The following is a 10332-nucleotide window of genomic DNA, read 5'->3' on the forward strand; positions in this document are numbered from 1 at the left end:
AATTGAAGGATGAAATAATTTTCTGAGAATATAAAATAAAAGTATAATACGTAAAAGAGTTCTTGAATTATTTAGAAAAATTTAAAAAAAACTCTTTTTTTTTTATTATATTTAATTAAATTTTTATATTTTTATTTTAAATCAAATAAATCATTAGTATTAATGGTTGATTAATTGTTGATAGTTAAAATGTCATTCATCATTTTATATCACATGGTGTTAAGGTGACATATATTGACATGTTATAATAGATGATAACAAGAATATGTAGTTTTTTCACCCTCCATGTCAACACCAAATAGATATAAAATGATAAACGTCATTTTGACTAATGACAATTAGTCCATTGTTAATTACAAAGAGTTATTTAATTCAAAATAAAAATATAAAAATTTGACGCTATTAGTACCAAAATTTAATCACCGATAGTCAAATAGAATGACAAACTTTTGTTGCTAGTGCAACGATCGACACTCTCTGATTCTTTTAGTTCGAGCAAAACCAGTGACCATGAAGACTTGTTTTATGTTTAATATATATTTTTCGTAATAAACTTTAGCTTAACAGATATTGAGAGCAATAACTTGCTTCCAATTCAAGCCTCGTAGATATATATAGAGAGGAGGATAAATAATATGTTTTTCTTGGTATAATATATAGTGGTGCAGATTGCTGTTTTCTTTCTCCATTACTGTTCACCACTCCGATGCCAGTATCCAAATCAACATATTTATAATTGTCATTCATCCTGTAACTTACTAGGAAACAAATCAAACAACAAAATATATCCACTCATTGCCTTTCCATAATTTATGGCTATCAGCTTTTGGTTTATAATTTACAGTTCCATAATTTATTATTTGAGGTTTGCCAAATTTAAGTAGGTAGAGTTCATCAAGGTTCTAATTGAAAACGAATAAAACGTTATGAATTTAATATCAAAATTAAGACAATATCGATAGTATACAAAATATAAATCGACAAGCTATCAATACATTAAATTTAATTAACAATTGTTTTTAATGGTAGAATTTGACATAATTTTTAATTAAAATATTAATTAAATGAAGAAAAATGTTAATATTACTTGAATATTAAAATTTGTTGAAATTATTTGAATATATATACACATACACCACTCTCAATTATATGAAATCTAACCAATGCATTAAATAACCGTACTTAAATATTTTCTTTTTAAAGGTATTACCGTAGTAGGGATGGAATTCTTAGACTCAAGCTCGGCTTAACTTGATTAAATTATTATAATTATTAATAAATAATATATTTTTATTTAATTTTAATTTTAAAATAAATTTGAAATAGAAAATATCAATATAAAAATAAAGAGGATATTATTTTAATAGTAAATTAATAGTTAAATTGACGAACCAAACCAAATTTGGACTTGACTTTTCAAAGGAAACATAACAATAGTATCTTTGTTACATCGACCCTTAAAGGTATATAATATTTCAATTTGACAAATCCTGTTAAGGAGAGGAATGTTCAGCTATTGAATGGGGTTAGCCAAATTAACTTTTACTAGGAACGCTACTTGTATGTATGAAAAAATACTTTGAAATTGTTAGAAGAGGAAAATAAGAATTATGCAAATACGACTTTGCTTAACAAAAAGAATAGGCTAAGAAGAAGATTTGGGTTAATCTTCGGTTTGATTACGTGTATTTAAAAAGTTATGTGGCTTATAATGTAGTCCATTTAGTAAATAATAAGTGCTTTTAAAAAAAATTAGTAAATAATAGGTTTTGTACATGTTATTAGATGTGGCATGAATCGAATTTTAAATCTTTTCTCTCCTTATACATGTGGTAACTTTATAACTTACGATATCTTTTAAGTTAGCCAGTTATTCTAAATCTTAATTAATCGATTATGTTTTATTTTTTTAATATTAAATAGTATTATTTTATTCACTTTTCTATAATTAAATGTTATTTGTTTATTGTCATTTATCGATTTAATGTTTTAATAAATGTGAGGTATCTAGGACTAAGGTTAGTGTGTTCTATCACACACACGACACATTTACATTCATACATGAGCCTTTTACTCGAGCTCTGTCTTTTATTAGGGGGAGTTAAGTAGTTATGTTTTTATGAGGTGATAACCTCCGCATGAGCTAGAAAAACACTACCACTTAGATTGAAGTTTGTTTGAAGTCTATAATAGTTGAGGGCTGGAGTGCTTTAGTAGTCTATGTGGATGATAGTAAAGAACAATTTGGGAACTTGTAGCACTAAGCGAAATGTTGTTGATTTCTCATGTAAGTGCATGTATCATTAATAAGTAATATAGTGACAAAGTAGAGTATCGTTTCCACAAAATTATTTTAATTCCTATTGTTAAGTACAAAAATTAAAATTAAAAATTGACACACCCTAATTTTATCTAAACAATTAAAATTAAAACTAATAAACTAAAAATAAAACTAATCTAAAATTTATTAACAAATTTACTTTATTAAATTTGAGGGACTACCAGACCTAAGATTATGATATCTCTTAATACTTTATCTGATTATTGTCTTTCTCTCTTAACTCAGTTTAATGGATTAAGTTGCTAACCTAGAGTCTTAAATTATTTAGAAGTCTCTGTCGAGTTTCTCATAAAAATATCTCTCTAAATTAATTTATTATATGTCTATGCAAATTAAATTAAAGAAAGATTCATTAAGTTCGTGCTCTAATTTTGGCTACGTATGACTTATAGGTGTATGTCTACCCTATATGCAAATCAAACCACCTAATCAGCTAAGTGCATTTGATCATACGTTATTCTATTCAATGTCTAGCTAAATCTCTTTCGTTAGGGTTTAATCTAGGTTTTCAATTCAATCTAACTAGTGGCCAATCAATCAGAAGTATTAAGAACATAATAGAATAAATAACTTAAATCCATCAAACATAAGCAAAAAAGAGATAAATAAATCGGACTATGTATTGAGTTCAATCATAATCTTAGATAAATAAATTAGTTCCTCATCAAGTCACACATCATCATCAAATAAGGTTTAAACATTCAGATCAAACTAAGAGAATAAGATAATAACAAAAGGATGATAGAACCCAAGAATTTTAATATTGATCTTCCAATTCTCTTTGAATTTTTCAAATTCTTCTCAACTTCAATGACTTTGCAGTTTGATTTTTAACTGTCAATTTGATGTTTTCTTCTCTCTTTTTAAAAGCGATATGAAAGGTTGTTTCTATAAGGTTTTGAAGTTAGGCCAAGTTGGATGAAGAAAGGAGTCAATTCCAACTAGAATTTCCATATTAGACCACATGGGCAGCGGCCTCGACCAATTAATTAGTAGAAATCGTAGTTACTTTATGACTACTACAATGCTTCAATTTTGATAAGATGTTTTACCATCTTCCAGGCCGAAATGGGTAAAGTTGTAAACATAAAAGTTGTAGATTTTTCTTTTATCTTTCCAATGGTTTAAGAATAATCTCATTTGGAGCTCTGTAGAGAAAGTTATGGTTAAAATACCAAAACATGTACAGTGAATGTAACGACAGCTCCTCGATCTCTACCGGCATCCGAGTCTTGCGGGAGAACCTGCCAAGTCCTCAACAAGCCTTATTTGAAACCTTGTATAACCATGACCCATACATCGTTTATGTAACATAACTTAAACAATAGCTATGATAAATCAACTCAACTTTTATTCAACATAATTGTAGAAGTACATAAAGGTTTTTAATATCCAACCATACCTTTACATTAATACTATTTACAATCAAATTATGCTACGAATGACTCGACCTCTAATAGCGGAGTGACTTAGAATGAAATGCTATAAGATGCCTTTACCTATCCGTGGTGAACCATAAGTGCTGATGATTGCACGCTAGCCAATCACTATCTACAAAAGGGAAATAAGGGGATGAGTCTCATAGACTCAGTGATCATCGACTCTGTGAGTAGGGCGTTGATGGTAAATAAGCATAAAACAGAGAAGATTTGAATATATAAAAACATAAGAACATGTAAACCAGTTAAAAACAAATGGAACATTGTGCCTTACGCATAAAACCAAGGATTTTTATGCAAGAAATCGTTTAACCCTCATTGAGTCAAAACCAGTGTGAGTGAAAGATTTTTATCATCAAAATTATTTAACAACTTGCTCAAGGCAATTCAATGTAAACATGCACGCTCCCGTAAAATCAAGTGTTATTAAGCTTATACCACAAATTCGCAAATCATCTCGTATGCGAGGAGTTAAATCCAACATCATAGTATAAAAAAGGGAGCTGTGGAAAATCTTATAGTTTCACCATGCAAAAAGCATATAAGTTTGAAAACCCAAAAAGATATCACTCTCGAGTAAGTAATAGAAATAAAAATTCGTGGACCCACTTCCACGTAATAACATCCAGGAGCTTCTCTCCACTGGATCCCATAGCCATGGCAGTCTTAATGATGTTGGCAGACATTGGAGAATCAAGTGGTCGCAACTACATATATCACTTATGGCCTAGCCACGTATATATCACAAATCATGGCCCCAACCATGTTTAACAGCCCGTCGGTGACTCAAAGGTTCTTTAGCTAGAGCTCACTTGTGCACAAGGGTCACATTATATCGATGTGACATTCGACCTACTCTCAAATCTCCTGATTTGATTAAACCATTTAAAAATCAAGTGGGGTTCTCAAAAGTTTATTTCAAATCCATTTCAAACGTATCAACCATGGTAACACGATAAGACGTCTTTTATGTAAGACTTTTGCATTGTAAAACCTTTGCATGACGTTTAAATATCAAATTGGCATGGTGATTGTAAAATTCATTCATGAATGCACATCACACAATCAATAAGGCACATTTTAATATAAACCGTATTAAAAAGCTTGTTTCCCAATTTTTAAAAACCCTTTTACATATATATAGCTTTTATATATATATATTCAAAGCCATTTTCAAAGTCATGGCATCCACAATTTCCTAGTGTTTCTATCAGCTCATGCTTTCCACAATTTACGTTTAAAGTAAACCAACACGTATATATATAGTTACGGGAATTTTAAAATGGACACCCCCTACTCACCTCACAATAGTGGGATACTACTTCGTTATTGACTCGGATGCGTATCTAGCTAATTCTACTTGCCGGTCACCCATTACTTCCTCTAGCACGCCACCACAGCAACTTCTCTACTTATACGCTTCCTATCAAAAATTCGAACTCAATACACTTAATTATTCTTGAGTACGGGTAACACATCAATCATTAAATCCTTAACCCAATTTCATATTTTTTATCAGCCTCAATCACAAGCATTTAAAAAGCTTTGCACATACTATCAACCGACCATAATCAACACAACACAATTTAGACACATTACATGTTTACCTTTATGTTTTAGCTTGAATTCCACACATATAGCTCACAATTTCCTCACACTCATGGTCACCATTGCTTCCACAAACATAAACAATTAATACACATCTCATTTCTTTTATTTACTTGTGATTTCAAGACCAAAATACGTACCCATAACTTATCTAGCGCTAAATCACCAAGGATTCCAAGATTGACCCACAAGCATGCATCTATTTCTTTTAATTCTTGGAGGACCTTTGCTGCCACAAACATTCTCACACAATTACCAACTCATCTCCTCAAGAAATCACAACTAAAATCAAAGTTCTACTTACCTTCCTTAGCTTGGAACCACTAGGCCGAACCTTCCTTGTCTTTTTCTTCTTTCTCCATTCTTTCTTTCTTCCTTTCTTCCTTTCTCCTTTCTTCAAAGCTGATTCTCTCACTTTTTCTTTCCAAAGGTGTGGGTTTTCTCAAGGCAAAGATATTTTGCCATTCCTTGATGTGGGTGGATTCTCCCAAGTTTCACCACCACTCAAATTTTCTTTCTTTTCTTCTCTAATGGGAGGATTGCCCAAAGCTTGGTCATTTTGTCATATTCCTCATTCTTTTATGTGGTTTAAATTACAAGTCAAAAAGGCTTTTGGACATTTCCACCTGCCACCTTCATTGACCATTCTTTTTCCATTATTTTCTTTCCTTTTCTCTTTACATGTCATGCTAATCAATTCTCTTTCTTTATTTTCTTCCTATTAAATATTATGTTTATGCCTTTTTCTTTTAAATTCACATTACCATTCTTACTTGTATACCATGGGCTATCCTTGCCAAACCATGGTTTTCTTCAATTAAATACACTTTTTGTTATTCTTTTTCTCTTTATCAACTTGCACATGGTGGGGTCTCACATGTTTCCCACTAACTTCCTCATTTTTGTATGCAATGATTTGCATATAATAGTGAATTTCACATGTATATCTCATATTTCACATAATTTAACCTTCCTTGGTTAGTAAATTCCCATTTAACTCCAAATATTAAAATTTGCACATAAGTCCTCAAACTTTTCTTTGTTTACCGTGTGACCCTCCAAACTTTCATCCTTTATAATTTGGTCATTCCAATGTTTATCTAATTCCAACTTCCTTCCATCCTTCTTCCTTTACACGTGTACAAATAAAATATAAAATTTGCACTTCACCAAGGTATCACAATAATATTTAAATATTTACTTACTCGCTCTAGCTTTATTTAATAATGACACGTGGGCCCCACTATCATCTTTTTGTTTTGAAATTCTTTTCTATCTCTTCTCTCCCTCTTAGATTAATCATATAATCCTCCTTCATGACTAATTTCGATAACAGATAAAATATTAATATTTTAATATTATTTTATTTCAAAATTCTCCACTTATTTCCTTGGGATCCAAAATGTCTCACTTTATTCCGGTTTACTTCCGAATCACCTTTTAACTCACTAATTTATCTTTGATAAAAATATTATTATTTAATTACTATTCTCTTGCGTGCAAAATATTTTATTTCAAACTATTCCTTTCACTCATCATCGCTCTTTGATACTTAAATTTACATCAATTGCCCCTACGTCTTATCGATACGGTTATGTGGACTACTATACAGGGGTACGGGGTGTTACAGTGAAAATATGTACCTCAAAATCGCTCTCTTTCTTCCATTAAAACTCTTCCTTTATTAACCACCTACAAAAGTACAACTAAATCAATAACAATCTATCTTAATCAAATTAACACCAAATTAAATATAAAATTAACTAAGATTAGATTGACTCACCTAAATTAATTAACTTAAAATAATTTAAATAAAACTTACTAATTTCTATGTATTACCATAAGAACTAAGCTAAATTACTATCAAAATTAAACCCAAATAACTTTATATCATAGTGTTATCATGAAACCAAAATTTGCATGTACAAAACTATGAGTAGCCTTCCTTTGTGTAGAGACATTCCATCCTATTTGAAAAGTGTACCCTCAAATAAGAATATGAAGGAACATTTTTCATTCTCTTTATCCTGATTTCTCGTATGAAAGCTTGAAAATAATGGACAAAATAATAAATCAAAGCGTGGGTGGCGTTGGGCCAATGTATCAAGTACCCACATTAGTGTTAACCTTTTTCGAAAAAGAAGTAATCTTGAGAGTAACCAGAAGAAAGAAAAAAGAAACAAAAATAAAAAAAGAGAGATTGGTAAGGAAATTTGATAATAACATCATGCAATTGAGATGTTCAAATGATGCCAAACACAAAAAAGAAGTAAAAAAAGGATAATAAACAAAAATAGACACTTATTCTAGAATCTTCCTTCTAGAGATTGCTCTTCAATATAAGTAACTATATTTGAGATGAGAAATGGCCTCCTTCACAAATGAGAAATTATTTTCTTGCTATCCTTTTGAGCCTATTGATTTTTTTTCTACAATCCACCTCAACCAAGGACAGAAAGCATTTTCGAAAAAAAAGAACTTAGCACTACTTTTACAAAAATAAAATAGGAAAACCCTAATCTTCTCTAAAAAAACCCTAGAAACTAAGTCCTAGGATCTCTTCCAACCTTAAACCACAATCAATAGCATATATAAAAAGGCAAAAGAAATACAAAAATAGGAATGAAAAATGGAAACTGAGGAAAACCTTTCATGAAGAGTAATAAATCTAGGTTTATTCATTCGGTTTTCTCTTTTGGTTTTTGTTTTGGGGCTACATGATCTTGGGTATAGGGTTATAAGAGATCTAAGATTCGGTTTTTTGCGATTTAAAGGAGTTTGGATAAAAAGTAGTAAAGGAGCTTAGGAACAAATCTAGGTTTCTACGTTTAAGTTAAGGAACATTGAAAGAGAAAAATAATCAATCAAAGCTTGTTCATCTCATTTCTTCCACATCTAGCGTGGATGACAATCCACGAAGCGATGTACGTAATCAATTGTGTTTTTTTATAAAATATAATAATAATATAGAAAAGTTAAGGTTTTGTGGGGGCAAATTGAACTCATATGCTCAAGAAAGATGTACCATAGATAGAAAATGAAAAAAATTACAATTGTAGATATGGCTATTCACAAGTGTCTAACGATGAACTGTTAGTTTTCGTTAACTTGCTTTAAGTTTCGTTTTCCTCAACATGTATATTTTGGGTTACAAGTACCAAGTTTGAACCGTTTTTCTAGGCTTCATTCTTTTAAGCAACATTGTTTTTAAGTGTTTTCTCTTCTACTTGTTTTTTCCTTTTCCTCTTTAGCATTGCTCCATCTTCAAGAGCCACTTGAGTGGAAGCTTCCTTATCCTCAACATGTATATCTTGAGTTACAACAACCAAATTTGAACTATTTTTCTAGGCTTCATTCTCTTTTGCAACATTATCTCTGAGTGTTTTCTCTTTTACCTGTTCTTTCCTCTTCCTCTTTAGCTTTGCTCCATCTTCAAGAACCTCCTAACTGAAAACTAGTAAGAGATTATGTTACAGTTTCCCTTCCTTGCAGCAACATATTATGTAACGATTGTTAAAAACAAGATTAAACATTGTGCTACCATGTTTGTCCTGGTCTTATTTCTAGTTTTTGCTTGTTTCTTCCACATATAGTGTGGATGACAATTCACGAAGTGATACACGTAAGTTGCACGTAATCAATTGTGTTATTTATAAAATAAAATAATAATAAACTTACATAATAAAATGTCACCTTAATTTCCAATTTTTTAACATAAAATCAAAATATTCATATGCCACTTTATTTTCAATTTCATCGTCAACTATATAAACATGAAGAATTTTGCGTGTGTAAGATTAAAGATATATTACTTCGTATTTTTCAATGAGTTTTTTTTTAAAATGGGCTCCATGCTTAAGGTGTTTCTGACAATAGACTTCTTTATAATTTTAACTATTTTTAGCCAAGAGAATTAAAATTTGGATAAAATTGCCCTTAATGAAATCGATCCATTTATTTGGCTCATCGCCTCAACCCGAAACCTATTAATGGGTCAAGTATGTTTAGGTCTGTGCCTCAAACCGACTTATATTCTTTGAGCTTTCCTTGCCAGACTATTCATCTCTGGAGTATTTCTTACCAAAAAGAAAAACGTTTAAACATTTTGAGCATTTTAGAGTAGTTTTTTATACACAAAGAAAACATGTGAGCGTTTTGAGCATTTTTAAGCATTTTGGAGTGATTTTTGATATATGAAGAAAAACTTTTGAATATTTTGAGCATTCTTTGTCAAGTAGGCATATTCGTTAATTATGTTGTTAAATGGAATAAGGTGTATCGTTTGAAGTTGTTGATCTTTTTAAATGGAATTCAGTAGTTTTGGTGATTTTTTAGAATTACGTGACTAGTTTTTAGGCATTGCATGACTGACTTTGGATATTGCGTGACTGACTTTGGGTATTGCGTGACTAATTTTTGATAAGGCATTGTGTGACTAGTTGATACGCATTGCGTGACTTGTTATTAAGGCATTGCGTGACTAGTTAGTAAGGCATTGTGTGATTTAGACATTACTTAAAAATCAGTCACGCAATGCCTAAAAACTAGTCACGCAATGCCTAAAACCAATCACGTAATGCCTAAAAGCCAATCATGCATTGATTAAGTCACGTAATGCCTAAAAATCAGTCTTGTAATACTTAAAAACCAGTCTAATCAATTTCAACTCCTTAACTTTGGGGTTCTATGAATAAACCAATAAACTCAAAAACCTAAAACACATACTTTTTTTTTTGCTAAGCCATGAAATTGTGCATTTCATAAAAGATAGGTCACAAAACTCCATAACCCTCCAAAGCAAGACAAAATAAACCCCTATCAGGAGGGCCTTGCTCACTCTTCTTATGTAAAAACCAAATATACTCCCTTTACAAAATATTCCTTGAACAATTTCAATTCAAAATTCCATAAAAAAATCAAAATCCCCAGCAAACATGCTTAACA

The sequence above is a fragment of the Theobroma cacao genome, chromosome 3 (genome assembly GCF_053813885.1).
Source record: "Theobroma cacao isolate CCN51 chromosome 3, ASM5381388v1, whole genome shotgun sequence".
NCBI classification, from domain to species: domain Eukaryota; kingdom Viridiplantae; phylum Streptophyta; class Magnoliopsida; order Malvales; family Malvaceae; genus Theobroma; species Theobroma cacao.